This window comes from Staurois parvus, unplaced genomic scaffold (assembly GCF_062004578.1).
Source record: "Staurois parvus isolate SC_StPar_1 unplaced genomic scaffold, SC_StPar_1.0 ptg000005l, whole genome shotgun sequence".
Classification (NCBI taxonomy): Eukaryota; Metazoa; Chordata; class Amphibia; order Anura; family Ranidae; genus Staurois; species Staurois parvus.
Genome location: NW_028317801.1, coordinates 4,184,239 through 4,201,203, shown reverse-complemented (window position 1 = coordinate 4,201,203; position 16,965 = coordinate 4,184,239).

Here is a 16,965-nt window from a genome sequence, read left to right as displayed (position 1 = left end):
GGTCCAGGTGCTTTATTCACCTTTATTCTGTCTAAATATTTCTGGACCATGTCAATTCTGAACCATCCCCATTATGGACATGAGCTCCCTCATGCTCCTTTGTATACACAGAACTAAAGAAGACAGTTACTAAATTTGCTTTCTCTTTGTCCCCAGTTAATCACTCTAGATTTTTTTGTAAATGGCCTATATGCTCAGACCTGACCTTTTTACTCTTGATATATTTGAAGAATTTTTAGAGGTTTGCCCTACTATCTTTTGCAATCTATTGCTCATTTTTAAATTTTTATGCCCATGATTCCCTTTTTACATATCTGTTATATTCATTGTAACAATTAAATGATGACAGTTTTCCTTCATTTTTATATTTTGTAAAGCTTTTTTTAGCCTTTTAAACATATTGCGCATGGGAATATATTTTACAGTGGGTTCACATACAGGGTTTTTGATGAATTCCCATTTCTGTTCATCCATGCCAATATTCCCTTCCAATCTATGTCTTGGAGAGCAGCCCTCATCCTTGAAAAGTTTGCTCTCTTAAAGTTGAATGTTTTTATTTTTCCAGAATGCGCTGCTTATTTACAGCTAACATTAAATGAAATTATGTTATGGTCACTGCTACCCAGATGTTCTTTTATATGAACATTAGTAAAAAGCTCTGCCAAAACCAAATCACTTATCAAGGCTGCCTGTCTTGAACTTCTATATACTTCTGTATATCAACAGTGCTTTGCTTGACTATCTGTTAGCTCACAGGGGTTTGACTCATAAGGAAAAAACCTGAGGGCTATGACCATGGAGTTTCATACAGTACAGCCCAAAACATTTTTGTAGGAATCCCCATTGAATCCCCATCCCATTATTGAATCCCCATTGAAGAGTGAGAAATAAAGTGACCTACACTTTCTGGATATCTTTACCATGCATGTACAATCTGACCTTCGAAATTGTTCTTAGGAATCATTACTGAAAACTCCCATAGATTAGAAGAGTGGGTGATGTGTGGCATAAGCTTCCAATGTTGGGACAGTTCAAATGACCCCTTTTTAGAAAGTAGACACCCCAAGCTATATGCTGAGAGGCATGATGAGTATTTTGTAAATCTCATTTGTTGCCACAAGTTTTTGGAAAATGAATAAAGAAAATGAAAATAATTTTTTTTTTTCTTTATGTTTCAAAACCCTGTGTCAAAAAATGATATCTACAAAATACACACCATGCCTCTTATCAAATTCCTTGGGGTATCTACTTTCCAAAAATCTTTTGGGGGGGTGTTTGGACTATCCTGGCATTTCAGGGCCTCCGAAACTGTGATAAGTAGTGAGGAAGTGACATGAGGAAATATGCCCTTTAAAAGCCTGAAGTTGATACTTGGATTTTGAGGGCCTGTATGTGGTTAGGCTGCCAAAACGTTTGTTACATGTAGCATGCCCATACTTGGGAGAAGTAGCAGAATATGTTTTGGGGTGCAATTCCACATATTCCCATGGCATGTGTGAGCAATATATCATTTAACTGACAACTTTGTGCAACTTTGTCATTCTTTAAAAACTTGTGACAAAAAATAAAATCTTCCATGGGCTCAACATGCCTCGCAGCAAATTTCTTGGGGTGTCTACTTTCCAAAATGAGTTAATTTGGGGGGTATTGTACTGCCCTGGCATTTTAACACCTTAAGAAATGTGATAGGTAGTCAAAATGTAAAAGTTGTGTAAAGTTTGTAGACGCTATAACTTTCAGGCAAATATACACTTATTGGGGTTTTTTTTTACAACAGACATGTTGCAGAATACATTTTGGCCTAAATTTATGAAGAAATTTGAGTTTATTGGATATTTTTTATAAACAAAAGTAGAACATGTTTTTTTTAAATTTTTGATCTTTTTATGTTTATATCGCAAAAAATAAAAACCTCAGTGGTGACCAAATACTACCAAAAGAAAGCTCTATTTATGTGAAAAAAGGACATGTTGTTTGGGTACAGTGCTGCATGACTGCGTAATTACCAGTTGAAATAGCACAGTGCCAAATAGCAAAAAATGCCCTGGTTCGACAGGGGGTAAAATCTTCCTGAGCTGAAGTGGTTAATAACATTGCTGTTAAGACAGAAGGATCTGAAATAAACCACCTATATTTATAAAGTAGATTAGCAGCACTACACTTCTAATAGCTTAGAGTTATAACCATTGGATAGCTTCTGCATGTATACTCATATATCAGGGGAGATCTACAGCTCTCACCAACTTCCATCAGTATCCCCCATTTGTAAAATACAGCCAAATCCAATTAAAGTCATCAGATCAGATCCTTATGACGAAACAGCTGGTATATCCAGATGAAGGCATTACACCCAGTAGCGTTGAGTATTGACATCATCACATCATTGCATCATCACATGGCTGGCTGTTATGGCCCGGTTGGTGTTCTCGATGGTGGTTCATAAGAACTTCTCTATATCCCCTCACTGTTGATTATTTGACTAAGAGATTATCCAGCAGCTATATCTTGATGCTTGTGAGAGTGTAGTGCCACTGATGTACTTTTTATATGTGAGTGGTTGTCTTTTAGTCTTTTTATATTTTTAAAAAGAGCTACTACTCTATGGAATCTATTTTTTCTCCTTTTTCTGAATATTTAGCTACTGTTTGAGTTCAGATGGATCTCATCTGTTGCATTTTGGACAGTTATAAGTACTGCTCTCATATACTATATAGGGGGGATTTACTAAAACTAGAGCACTCAAATTCTGGTGCATGGTAACCAATCAGCTTCCAGCTTTAGCTTGTTCAATTAAGCTTTGACAATAAAACCTGAAAGCTGATTGGTTTCTATGCAGAGCAGCAAACTCCAGTTTTAATAAATCTCTCCCATAGTGTTTTAATTTAGTGCAGCTGCTTTTGACCAGCTGCTTTTAATTCACATTTACTTTTATGTTTTGTTTCATTGATACAAATGTCACATTAATTGGGCACAGTGTTATCACAATTTAATTGCCGTGGGTTCATAAACAGTGCACTGTTTAAAGCAAGAACTGAAAAGTCCTGAACAAGTAGTGTAGACCTGGCACACTCCTTACCAGACAAATGAAGATGGGTATTTGTAAATAAAACCAAAATATGATGGTATGATGATATTGGGATTTTTTTTGGAGAAGGATTAAAGAAAATAAACACGTGCGCTGTGTTGAACATTTATACATTACAATACACTACAGTATGGATACATGAAAATACATAAATTAGGATTCAAGGTTGAAAGACCTTCATTGTAAAAAGTATTAAATATATAATATACATTATTCACTGGTAAATACCTTCCTGGAAGGAGCAGGTCATCCACATTACAGAAAAACGTCCTACTTTTCTCTGAGATGAAGCTATCAGATCAGAGCTATCAATACCTTCTGTAAAGTCAACAATTTATATAACACATGTTTTCACTGAAAGAAGACTGAAATATCCTATTTTCTGATGAATTTCCTTTTCATCTGTAGACAGCTTGACAATTCTGTCTAACAAGGAGTGATAGTCTGAATGCTTGTACATAATGTCATAATTGTAAGTAAAGCCTAAAGCTGGCTCCTTGTAACAGAAAATGTTCTTCTATTCTGAGGCAGGAATCCAAGCCTGGTCCTCTCCATGTTAATAGTCAATATGTTTCACAGTAACAGCTCTGAAGTTTGCTTGTATTTCTTAGAAAATTTGATTACCATGGCTTCTACAAACCACTCAGTTTTAGATCGTAATTTGGCCCGTTCAAATTTTGATCAGTTTATGGTCATTCCTGTTCATGAGAAGTCGATCTAATAGGTTTGTTGGAAAATTTTGCTTTGATCAGAGCTGCAGCCAATTGGCTACAGTGCTGGTCATCGTATTCTGACAGCAGCGGAGTCCCACTGTCAGAATACAATGACACAGTGGAGATAATTCCCATATCCATTTCAAATGTTTGGATGGGGGAATCTGCTCAGTGTTTTCGTTCAGTCTTCCTGCTGAACACAAACAACTGAGCCATGTATGGCCAGCTTAAGTATTTTTGTGTTTGTTTTTGCATTTGCAAGCAAATTTCATGTGTATGAACAAGCATTCAGACTAATGCTCCTTCTTGCAGTTCATTTTAAAGTATAGTTCCACTTTTGGAGTCAAATTTTAACCCCCCCCGCTATATGTTTGTTATGTGTTCCCAATCACACAGCATAGCTAAAAATAATTTCAAAAAATAATTCTTACCTTTCTAATTGTTTCTTTGGAGCAGATGTATACATTTATACACAACTGCAAACTTATTTGGACAATTTCAAAGTGGGGACAGAGTGAGATAAAATGCATTAACACACAGTGTACCACATAAGCCTTAAGATATTTAAAGATGAACGTCTCTCCCTCCTTTACATTTTTTTCTTCCTCTCCTACCTTGAGCATTGGGTTGTCTTCAGAAAACATGCTTGCCTGCCAGGTTCTGTACCGCCATCTTTTCTTTTCTTATGTCATCAGGGAAGATCAAGATGTACCCTTCTTGACTGAGGATAACAACAGTTGAGGCCATCTGTTGTAGTGGTCTGCTTGAGCAGATATACCTGGACTGGACAAGGAATGATAACTTCTGTCATCTTGGGTATAATGACAGGAAATGCATACCAGTGCCAATGTACCTCCTAAATTCTTTCATCTTCCATCCCATCTAAACAATATCAAAGTGGATACAGTAAATCTTTAATAACTGAAGAACTCCTAAAGTATGCTATAGCCCATTTTCACTTTCCAGCACTGGTCGCTAAGGAAAGTTCATTGACCAAAATATACCCTCTAAGTAAAAAAACTGCAATGATCTCCTTTTTTCTCTGCACAGAACTGTCAATTGTCAGTTAAAATAACGCATTGCCGTATCGCAAAAAATGGCCTGGTCAGGAAGGGGGGGGGGGGGTAAATCCTCTGGAGGGCAAGTGTTCAAAGGGATTTGTTTGAGTGGACAGATATTATGCTAGATTGCAACTGCTAATTGTGTGAAGCTCTTGTAGAACTTATTAAATGTCTAACTTGTGATATGGACACATGCAAATTCCTCCTAATTTATTTTCTAGTGTAGAACCCTCCTAGTTAGCTAGGGGGTTAGTTCGCTAATTATTTTGTTAGTTAGGAGGCTGAGTAGCAGCCTGGGTGATAGTCAGAGAGGTCAAATTTGGGGCAGGGCTGAGAGGCTCTGCAGATCAGCTCACTAATACCTCCACCTAATCTAGAGACTTAGAGAATTTAATGGGCAGGGATGAGGAGGAGCTGGTCTGCACTCTTGGGGGATCCTGACCAATCCCCAGACAAAAGGCTTGGCATGGGGTCAGGACAGCCCTTAAGAATGACTGAACCTGCTCAGAGGCAGGAGAGTTTGGGTGGAAGGTGTGAGAGCAGGAGGCAGGTATGGAGCCTGGGAGGGGGCACAGTGGGAAGCTGCCTGCCTCCAGGTGGGATCTGGACAGGAGGAAAGCTAAGCCTCACTGGCCTCCTGAGAGATGATCATCTATAGAGCTAAGAAAGGAGCCAGACCAACAGAATACCTGAAGGCAGCTACCAACATACAGCTTGCAGGAGAGGAACGGTGAGTACTTCTACACCCCCTGGAGAGAAGGGAGAGGGCATTTGGGTGGGAAACCTGACTAGCCCCAGCTGGATTGTGCTCCTAAGGTGGCAGATACTTGATCCCTTTGTCCTGGGAAAGCCCTCAGCTTGCTGGATAAAGAAGGACCATCTGGGATTTGGGGTGGAAAACCAGGATAGGCTGGAGAGCTCTCCAAGGGGAGAAAAACCCTTCAGTGGACATGTACATAGTTTCTAGGAAGTTGTCCCCAGCTAACAGTTTCTAGGGCATCCCATGTGTCTTTAATCCCAATCCAAGTTCAATACCCTTAAAACAAAAAAAATATAAAATACAAACACATACAAAACATACAAAAAAATACAAGGATTGTTTTACTGTATCTGGAATTCAAGTCTGTGGAAAATGCGTGTTGCCTGGGTGTTCAGGACTGTAGGGGGACCCAAAACGTCAGCAACTCCTAAGGAGGTACCGGCCAGACTGCATCCCACCTTCAGAAGACAGATGCTGTCAGTGCATCTTTACCCACTGCCTCTCTGCCAAGAACTGAACTGTGAGTGCTATCCTAAGCAGCACTCTTCCCCGGGATTGTTTGTAGCTGGCATTTTTCTGCAATACAAGTTTATCTGCAACTGGATTCTGCACAGAGAAAACCCCTTAGATTCCATGCTTATCTTTTCCAAATGTAAACCATTGTTTTAGGTACAGTTGTGTTCAAAATAATAGCAGTCAGACATCACTAATCTGATCAATCACTGTTTTTGGTAGATATGATATTTATACATGGCAAATAATTTACTAGCAGGTGTAGTAGAGTAATAGAAATCCAACAGACCCAACAGTCATGACATGCATGCTGCTGATTCTTCGTAATTGAATCACTAATTGAAAGGTGCATGTTCAAAATAATAGCAGTGTAGAGTTCTATTAGTGAGGTCATTCATTCTTTGAAAAACAGGTGGCAATTATTGCCCTTATTTAAGGAAGGAAGGCAGCAAATGTTGTACATGCTGGTTACACTGCATTTCTCTCTGAAATTCTGAGGAAAATGGGTCCTTCCAGACATTGTTCAGAAGAACAGCGTACCTTGATTAAAAAGTTGATTGAAGAGGGGAAAACATATAAAGAAGTGCAGAAAATGATAGGCTGCTCAGCTTAAATGATTGCAGATACTTTAAAATGGCAACCAAAACCTGAAAGACGTGGAAGAAAGCGAAAAACTACCATTCGAATGGGTAGAAGAATAGCCAAAATGGCAAAGACTCAGCCAACAATCAGCTCCAGGAAGATCAAAGAAGGTCTAAAGCTCCCTGTGAGTACTGTTACAATTAGAAGACACCTATGTGAAGCCAAGCTATCTGCAAGAAGCCCCCGCAAAGTCCTACTGTTGAAAAAAAGACGTGCTGAAGAGGTCACAATTTGCCAAAGATCACATTGACTGGCCTAAAAAGAAATGGCGCAACATTTTGTGGACTGGTGAAAGTAAGATTGTTGTTTTTGGGTCTAGTGGCCGGAGACAGTTTGCCAGGCAACCCCCAAACACTGAATTCAAGCCACAGTACACTGTGAAGACAGTGAAGCATGGTTGCACAAGCATCATGATATGGGGATGTTTCTCATACTACGGTGTTGGGCCTATTTATCGCATACCAGGGATCATGGATCAGTTTGAATACATCAGAATACTTAAAGAGGTCATGCTGCCTTATGCTGAAGAGGAAATTCCCTTGAAATGGATGTTCCAACAAAACAACGACCCCAAACACACCAGTAAACGTGCAACTTCTTGGTTCCAGACCAACAAGATTGACGTTATGGAGTGGCCAGCCCAATCCCCGGGTTTTAATCCAATAGAAAACTTGTGGGGTGACATCAGAAATACAGTTTCTGAGGCAAAACCAAGAAATAGAGAAGAACTGTGGATTGGAGTCCAATCATCCTGGGCTGGAATACCTGTTCACAGGTGCCAGAAGTTGGTTGACTCCATGCAACACAGATGTACAGCAGTTCTCAGAAACAGTGGTTATACAACTAAATATTAATTAAGTGATTCAAAGGAAAGCAAAATCTTCAAATATTTTTCAGTTTATATAGTGAATGTTTGAGTTTGTAAAGAAGAATACAAACACTGCTATTTTTTTGAACAGTCTAATATTCACTTTTCTTCAATTGTTTTAGAGTAACAACACAAATTTGATATATTTTTCTTCATGTTTTGATTTGGAATAGAATGTGTAGTGTTCCCAATGCATTTGGTTGTATGGAAATAAAAGCTATTAGAAGGATTTTGAGCTTTATTCACTTTTTTCAACACACTGCTATTTATTTGAACACAACTGTATATGTTATTTTTCCTCCTGATATACAGTTGCAAGAAAACGTATGTGAACCCCTTGGGATTACGTGGAGTTTTGCATGAACTGGGCATAAAATGTGCTCTGATTGTCATCTAAGTCACAACAATAGAAGAACACAGTCTGCTGAACATAATACTACACAAATATTAGATGTTGCCATGGTTTAATTGCACATAACATGTAAACATTCACAGTGCAGGGAGGAAAAGGTATGTGAACCTTTGGACTTAATAACTGGTTGACCCTCCTTTGGCAGCAATAACCTCAATCAAACATTTCCTGTAGTTGCAGATCAGACCTGCACAACGATCTGGAGTAATTTTGGACCACTCCTCTTCACAAAACTGTTTCAGTGTAGCAATATTCTTGGGATGTCTGGTGTGAATCGCTCTCTTAAGGTCATGCCTCAGCATTTCAATCGGGTTGAGGTCAGGACTCTGACTGGGCCACTCCAGAAGGCGTATTCTGTGCTGTTGCAGCTGTTGTTTTGTTGAATTACTTGTATGCTTTGGGTCATTGTCCTGTTGCATCACCCATCCTCTGCGGAGCTTCAGTTGGCGGACAGATGGTCCTGCAAAATGTCTTGATAAACTCTGGAATTCATTTTCCCATCAATGACAACAATCTGTCCAGGCCCTGAGGCAGCAAAGCAGCCCTAAACCATGATGCTCCCTCCGCCATGTTTTACAGTGGGGATGAGGTTTTGATGTTGGTGTGCTGTGCCTTTTTTTCTCCACACATAGTGTTGTGTGTTCTTCCCAAACAACTCAATCTTGGTTTCATCTGTCCACAGTATATTTTGCCAGTAGTGCTGTGGAACATCCAGGTGCTCTTTTGCAAACTTCAAACGTGCTGCAATATTCTTTTTGGACAGCAATGGCTTTCTCCGTGCTGTCCTCCCATGTACTCCATTCTTGTTTAATGTTTTCCTTATTGTAGATGTGTCAACAAAAATGTTAGCATGTGCCAGAGATTTCTGTAGGTCTTTAGCTGACACTCTGGGATTCTTCTTTACCTCATGCAGCATTCTGCGCTGTGCTCTTGCAGTCATTTTTACAGGACGACCACGCCTAAGGAGAGTAGCAACAGTGCTAAACTTTCTCCATTTGTAGACAGTCTGTCTTACAGTGAACACATGAACATCAAGGCTTTTGGAGATACTTTTGTAACCCTTTCCAGCTTCATGCAAGTCAACAATTCTTGATCGTAGGTCTTCTGAGAGCTCTTTTCTGCGAGGCATGGTTCACATCAGACAGTGCTTCTTGAAACCAGTAAACCCAAAACAGGTGTGTGTTTTTTAAGGGCAGGACAGCTGTCAACAACACATCCAATATCATCACACTGATTGGAGTCAAGGTTGGCTCACTCCTGGCTCCAATTAGCTCTGGGAGAAGTCATTAAGCTAGGGCCTCACATACTTTTTCCTCCCTCCACTGTGAATGTTTACATGTTATGTGCAATTAAACCATGGCAACATCTAATATTTGTGTAGTATTATGTTCAGCAGACTGTGTTCTTCTATTGTTGTGACTTAGATGATGTTCAGAGCACATTTTATGCCCAATTCATGCAAAACTCCACGTAATCCCAAGGGGTTCACATATTTTTTCTTGCAACTGTAAGTCTGCCATTCGAACTCTTCTGAGTCAGTCTCTGCTGAAGGTAGGATGGCCTTTGCTGAATGTGGCACAGTCTTTTCTTTCATTGTAGCAGTCCTTTCTGTATTTTAGGCAGTCTTTTCTGTTCGTTAATTTGTTTTCCTGAACCTGAGACTGCCACACTAGCCTGAGACTTTGCCATTTCCATGCTTGCTGGAAACCAGCAAGCATCACTGTGCCAGTGTTACACTCTCCTGAGATTTTACCAGTGGCACATTTACCCCAGCTCATTTTCATGGGTAACTGTTTTGGCATCCCTCCTGTGGCTGAGAGGCCCACATTCCATTCAAGTGCCCATTCTGTCCAAGTATGCTCAGATGCTGCTTTTATTTTTGTATGTTCAGATACTAGTAGCGTTTGAACAGACTTGCCCAGGTGTTGCCTTCATTCAGGCAAGCCCTACGACGTCCTATGCTGTAGTGAACTGATATTACCTATACTCTATCATGTACAAATACTGGACACTTCCTCTGTAGGCTAGGTTTTGAGGGGTTCTTAGGTGATAAAGTGGATTCTGATATGTTCCATTGTGCACCTGGAGAAACCTCTCAACTCTGGAGTTTTCTTGGAGACTCTTAGACTCCTCTTAAGGGGACCAGGTTTCAGATGTTTAAGCTTGGTCTCCAGTGGGCACTGCTCGGTTGCCAATAATTGTGTTGGACTCTAATTAGTAGATTCCAACCCTGTTTGGTTTTGCTCTATAGATTCTGATCTTACTGGGTATTGTTGTGTTGGTTACGACTCATCTGGATATCACTCAATGGACTTTGGTGCTAATGTGCTAATGGGTTTCACTAAGATGACATTACTGACCCTGGTGGTTTTTCTGTCACTTACAATTTTGATCCTGGTGGTTGCCTTCTGCCAGGTTTGGGTGCTCTCCAATCCACCATTTGAGAAGGGGGTGATGTCAGGAATTACCAGTGTTTGATTTCTCCACCTGCGCCATTTGCTGCTGATCCTGCTGTTTTCTCTGAATTCCACTGCCTCTCTGCATTTGTGTTTATTTCCTTTCCTGCAGTCAGGTTTGGCTGTTTGTAGTCCAGGTCCCTTTCTGTGTACTGTTGCAAGTGGTCTGTTCTGGAGGACCCTGAAGTGAAAAAGGTGGAATCTGTCATTGATTCCAGGCAATCTGTAATATTTATTCAATTGGAAAGGCTATGGTGCTGAGGAAAGGTCTTGGGTTTCCCACTCTATCTTTATGCCCCACAGTTGGTGAAGAATTTTCATTGGCAGTTCCCAAAGAGGCCAGGGACCCCCTCCAAGAAGGGGCCCTAATAGTGCGGTACTGTCACAGATCAGCTGCAAAGCTGACCTATTTGTGGTTCTCTCATCCTATAAACTCTCCTACATTGCTACAGACTGCTTTGTTCCAGAACTGAGAGGTATAGGCTTTGTCATTTTTCAGCTGCTGGTTGATATAGCACCTACATGGCCAGTCTCTGCCCAGCCTGTCGTTCAGCTCACTATTTATCTATGCTTGGGCCAGCATCTGTTGTTTGGCAATAAGGTTTATTAGCCAAGTGATCCAGCTCCTGTGCTTCTGCATTCCTCTGGTTACCAGTTTCTGTCCTGACCTTTGCCCTGTCTCTGTTTCTGAACTTACCTATCTGATTTGTACCATGCTCTGGGTCTATATCTGCTCAGCTTACATCTACACAGGTGTGCCTGAGGACCACGTCCTGGTACATCCACCAGGAAAGTCCATTGCCTCTTACAGGATGCGCTGATGAAGATCAGGTGGAGTGTACTTAGACTCTGCGCCTCGGCCCTATTTAGAACCTGTGCCTTTTTTAAACAGGCAGATAGCACAGAGGATCCACTATGTAATTTGTCCACAACCCTTGCAAATACACAGCTATTAGGGTTGTGGCACAGGAGTGCCTAGCCATGCTCACAAACCAGGAAGTGGACTGCTTTCTTACAGGAGGAATTCAAGAAAACACATATTTTATTCAGGGTACTGTTTAAACAAAGTTAACATTACAAAATATAAAATTACATTTTTTTTAGCTAAGTTTCATTTTAATTTGAACTTGTACGAGCTAGCTTATTTATTAGCCTCCTCCTGCTACCTATATTTACTTTCACTTTTGACCCACCAATGCAAGAAAAAAAATTCTTTGGGGGCAACAAACCAATCTGATAAAGCTTTAAAGTGGTTGTAAAGTCCTGTGATAAGGCTTACCTGTAGGTACAGTAAATATTTTCTAAACATGCAGATAGGAGATATTTACTTGTATAGCAGCTGCGGACATCACCGGCACATGCGCACTGTGCACTCAATGGACAATATGCCATCCATTAAAAGAGCTGTGCCACGGCAATGATTCCTTCATGCATGTGCTGCTGGAACCCATGAACCCAGAAAAAAGACTGGGTGAAGATGGAGCCATGTCAGCGGTGACAGTGCTCCACTGGAGGCTTTGTTTTAAGGTAAGTCCTAAGCCTTAAGGGGTAAGCCATTTGCAATGCAGACTAGCACACTATGCTCTTAACCTGCAGAGTGAAGTTTTTCTTTTTGTGGTTTACTACCGCTTTAACAGGACCAAACCTAATTTCCCCCCCTGCCCCCACAGAACAACTGTTGGGCCTGATAACTGGCCATTCAGGTAGCCAGCTCTGCAATATGGATGGAAGAGAAGATAGTACCCACTGTTAAATTAACAGTTTCACATTCATTGTCTTTAGTTTCTGTGTATGTCTCTATCTCTACATATGTTTGTAACTGTGGCAGGGATATTAGAATGATCACATGACTTGCCACAGGAGGGAGCAGAGATTCCAGTTATTACAACAACATCTGCATTCCTCAGCAGTTTCCTAAACATTTCCATCATGTATGAAACTTGCTGAATTTAAAAATAGCGTGGGACTGAATTTTAAATATAGGTCTGATTCAACCCTAAGGCCATACCTGAGAACTCTCCAGCCAGATGACGGACTCCTTTCACAATTGTGTTCGTCTTTGTCCAGAGTACTGTAATGAGGATTTCAATTATATTTACTATGTGAATACTAAAAAATAGTGTTGAAAGTTGTATCAAGAAAAGATCAAGTGTAACTGAAAATGATTACAACGTAGATTAGTTTCCTAATTATACATGCATTAAATAATGGACTACACTGAAGAAGGTTTGCATCTTGGGACAATGGTGAAGTTTTTCTGCTCAGGGCCACCAGCCCAACATATTTTATAAGTACCAACTTGGGTGTTCAATGGGACCTCAAGGACTGTTTGGTGTCTGACTGGTGAAGTTTTTCCACTCAGAGCCACCAGCACGAAATACAGAATCTTAAATGTACTGGCCTGGGTGGCAGATGGGTCCTCAAGGACTGGTGTACCCAAAGAATGTGACCCTAGCTATACCAAGAGAGGGATGCTGAACACAAATAATGAGTCTACTTGGAGAGATTGTAAATAATTATTGTACTGTGAAGTGTTGTGTCTATTTTTCATTTAGTGAAGTTTTCAGTAAAGCTTGTATATGCACTAAAACATGTGTCTGCCCAAGTCAATTATCTTCATCTTCCTCTAATGCTGTATTACAGAATAATACAATGCATTCTGTTTTTTTACTGGTAGCACAGTAAAGTAACTCCATATACTGTATCTGCCGGCTGAACTATGCTTAGAGATCCTTCAGTGGAAGCATTACATTCTATTTTAGTTTTTAGGATGTTAAAATCGATGTTAGTGAATACATTATTTATTGTCCTATAGCACATCCTGACCCACACACATCTCCAATATTTGTTATGTACTATACTACTTAGAGACCTTTTTTCTGTCAGTATAAAAACATCCCCTCTGCGCCTGTATTATTACCAAACATTGGGTAATATTCCTTTAAAATGAATTAACCTGTGTCACATTTTAAGTCTCATCTTGGCTCCAACACTGACTAGTCCCCTTTGGCTAATTTAAAAATTCATTATTTCCAAGGGGATATTGCAGAGTGGTTGGGGAATTTTCTATTGCTGCAGGAACAAATGTGAGAGGTTTTGGCAGAAAGTAACCTGGGCAAACCTTAAATACACTTTAACTCTGACTCGAAGTGTTCATAATGCTTATTGTTTTTGGATATTTGAAGCAATTTAATTTGTAAGTTGTATATATATTTGAGCTTAGGCATACATAGATATACAATAAAATAAGGGGGAGTAGTGGGAGAAAGAGAGGCTCCATATGACTGATATAAATACAAAAATTATATTTTAGCACTTGTTTCTTATATTTTGTTAGGAATTTTGAATTAAATGTTAAAACATTTATATGATTTCCTGACAGGCTCTGGTTATCTATGCAGGATAATGATCTATCTATCTATCTATCTATCTATCTATCTATCTATCTATCTATCTATCCCACTAGCTATTTATTTATCCTAATTTACCTATCTATACATCCTTAAAATTAATGTATTCGCTGTGCAGTTGGCACATAACATAAAAGAGTTGATTTTAGTTGCTACTCTCTCCACTGTTGACTGAACATAATTTCCTTGGACCAGTTTCACGATTAGAGACAACAGTGGACAATACCCTATGCAATGTGTTTTAACATGGCCACTTGTATTCTGCAGCAGGGGTACATGTGATGGGGTGACAACATAGGAACACATTAAGGATACAGTTGTCACCCTATAACTGAAAGTGCCAAACAAGCAAAGCTGCATGTTAAAAGGTTCAAAAACAGCTTTTTAAATTACATTAGCATGTTCAAGCTTCTATGAGATTTTAATAATTGAATTTAGATCTGCTTCAAGCATGCTACACTTTGGAAAACCCTAACCTTGCTAATTTGGGAGGCAGACAAATTTCCATCAAAGGGCTGGTTTACTAAGAAAGCGTTTAATCCTAGCCTAACATTTTTTTTTTTAAATTTGAACCGCCAATCATATTCATTATTTTTTTTTCTATTATTATTATTCATTTTGCCTTAAGTGACCAAGAGTTTGAAAGATGTTTCTTGGTTATAGTACACAATAGTTTTATAGTATACCTAGCCCTTAAACTGGAGTATAAATAACTGTAAATACTAATTGTGATAAGTACAACTTTTGACATATTTTTTTTTTCCTTGTTGATAGTAAACCGAAACGTGACATTGTCGTACAGACTCATCATCTGCGTGCATTACAAGTTTATTCCATGTCAATGTATTCATTTGCTCTTACCATCACTTTTACTGTTCATGATGTTATAAAAACATAGGCACAAGCTGTCCCCAGGACACAACACATGGCCCCTGGGTCTCATATTAACTTGTCATGTTTTTTTTGTTAACCAAAATATGTAAGACATACATCCCCTATGGAAAATCAGGATGCATGGCTACAAGAATGCACAGAGGATTCTGTATCTGAGTATCTTTTGAATAAGAATGTCTTACCTTATGCAGAGTTAACAGTGCAACTGGATCTATGCAGTCTGACAAAGTTCAGCCACTGAGCTGCAGCATTAACTTGTATTTTAACAAGATTAAAATATATTTGTCCAGGGGATTAGCATACTTAATTCCCCCTCTGCCTTTCTAGGAGTGGCAGTGCACTTTGATCTGCCTTGCATGGCAAGAGCCCTGCTTGGTCCCGGCCATTGGAGTGCCAAGTGTGAAATTGGCCTGATGTCATTCTTTTTCTTCACCGTTTACAACTCTCACCCACTTTAATTATATTTCCGCCACAAAGCCCAGCAGCTTCATTCTGAATTCAGGTTGGACTAGGAAGCATTTAAAAACTATAACTGAAAACAAGGGTGGGGGGAAGGGACAGAATATCCATTAAGAAAAAAAATAAAATCAATAATTGTTTGTTTGCTTTGTTTTTTTTTTTTTATTTATTTTTACAGTGATACTGAATGCAAATTTACACCTAGGATAGCAAGCTTTTTCATGCTTAGTTCATTAGAATGTTATCAACTTTTTGATTATATGACTGTGTTTAATTTTAGATTTATTTATTTAACCTTTTCCAATACTGTCTTTAATTAAATTGCTGGAACTGGAAAAAAGAGTACAAAGGTCTAAATTAAACTTCAAATTACATTGAAGTCAGGCATGACATATTAGGCTGTATTTAACAGCTTGTATTAATGATGCTTGCACTAAATGATAGCTTATATTACTCTGACTCCAACTAAACTGCTAAACCCTTTGGTCTGATTGGATACTATTGGCTATAGAACAAGAATAAGTGTGCTTGACACATGAGGGCATTTCCTAAAAAATAGAGTATCAGAAATTTGGGGTGTTGTCCAAGGCAACCAATCAAATTGCAGCTGTGCTATTTCTTTTAGTGCAACTTGGAAAATGAAAGCTCATACTTAATAATATAGCCAGTTTTTTTTTTTATTGTACTCATGTTATAACTGAGCTCTGCTGTTATTAGAAAGGCCGTGCTTAGCCAATTTTTCATTTCTTTTGATTGTTCTGTATTCACCCTCTTGGTTTGAACTTTGTAGGATTTACTTGACAGATATTAGACTTGGTAATGCAAAGTGGTTGATTAGGGCTCTGGAAATGAGATTGGCAAATCATGAGCCCCTGGGCTGATTGTAGAGGTGCGGGATGTATTTAGGGAGAGGAAATGAGCCACCTGCAGCTTTGACAGAGGCTTTGACCTTCAGCCCAGTCTTATGGCCACAAACTCCATTCAGCCTGCATGGGGTGTCTGTGAGACAGGCTATTCTCTCATTCAGCTCAGCTCATCAAGTCAGTGGCCGTTGGGCGTTACTTCCACATACAAGTTGGATAGAATAGGAATGGAGATGAGCTGCCTGGGTTTTGGAGAGCAGGTCAACGCTGGGAAATAGGTCCTCGCAGACAACCCCTATTGTCTGGAATTTTCCACTGTTTCCCTCTCTCTGCATGGAAATCTGTGACAGGTAGCACAATATTACTCAAGTGTTGTACATTCTACACGGTACTCCACAGCAGAATGTGTAGGAGCTAATTAACAGAAACACATAACTTGAATTTTACATTACATAGAGCTAAAAAAAATTGCTTATTTCATTACTAATAAAATGGGAATTTGTAAACTTCTTCAAATTCATCTCCAAACTTTGCTTACTTTCACTTTTTGTCTTATTAAAGTTTTAAATATATTTTTTTCAATGATGTTTGATTTGTTTAATTTTCGGTCCCCATAAATATATATCAGAAGTACCCTATTTATTCCATAACATATGCCATTCTTAGGCTGTTTGTGAAATTCACAATTCAACAAAGATCTTCAGTTAGTCATAGAAGTATTACTGAATTCAGAAAATTTGACTTTAAAATGCACTTGTCAGGACAGAAAAAATGGAAGCAGCAATTGCTGACTTGTTTTTTTATGTGCAGGTTTCAGGGCTTCCATACT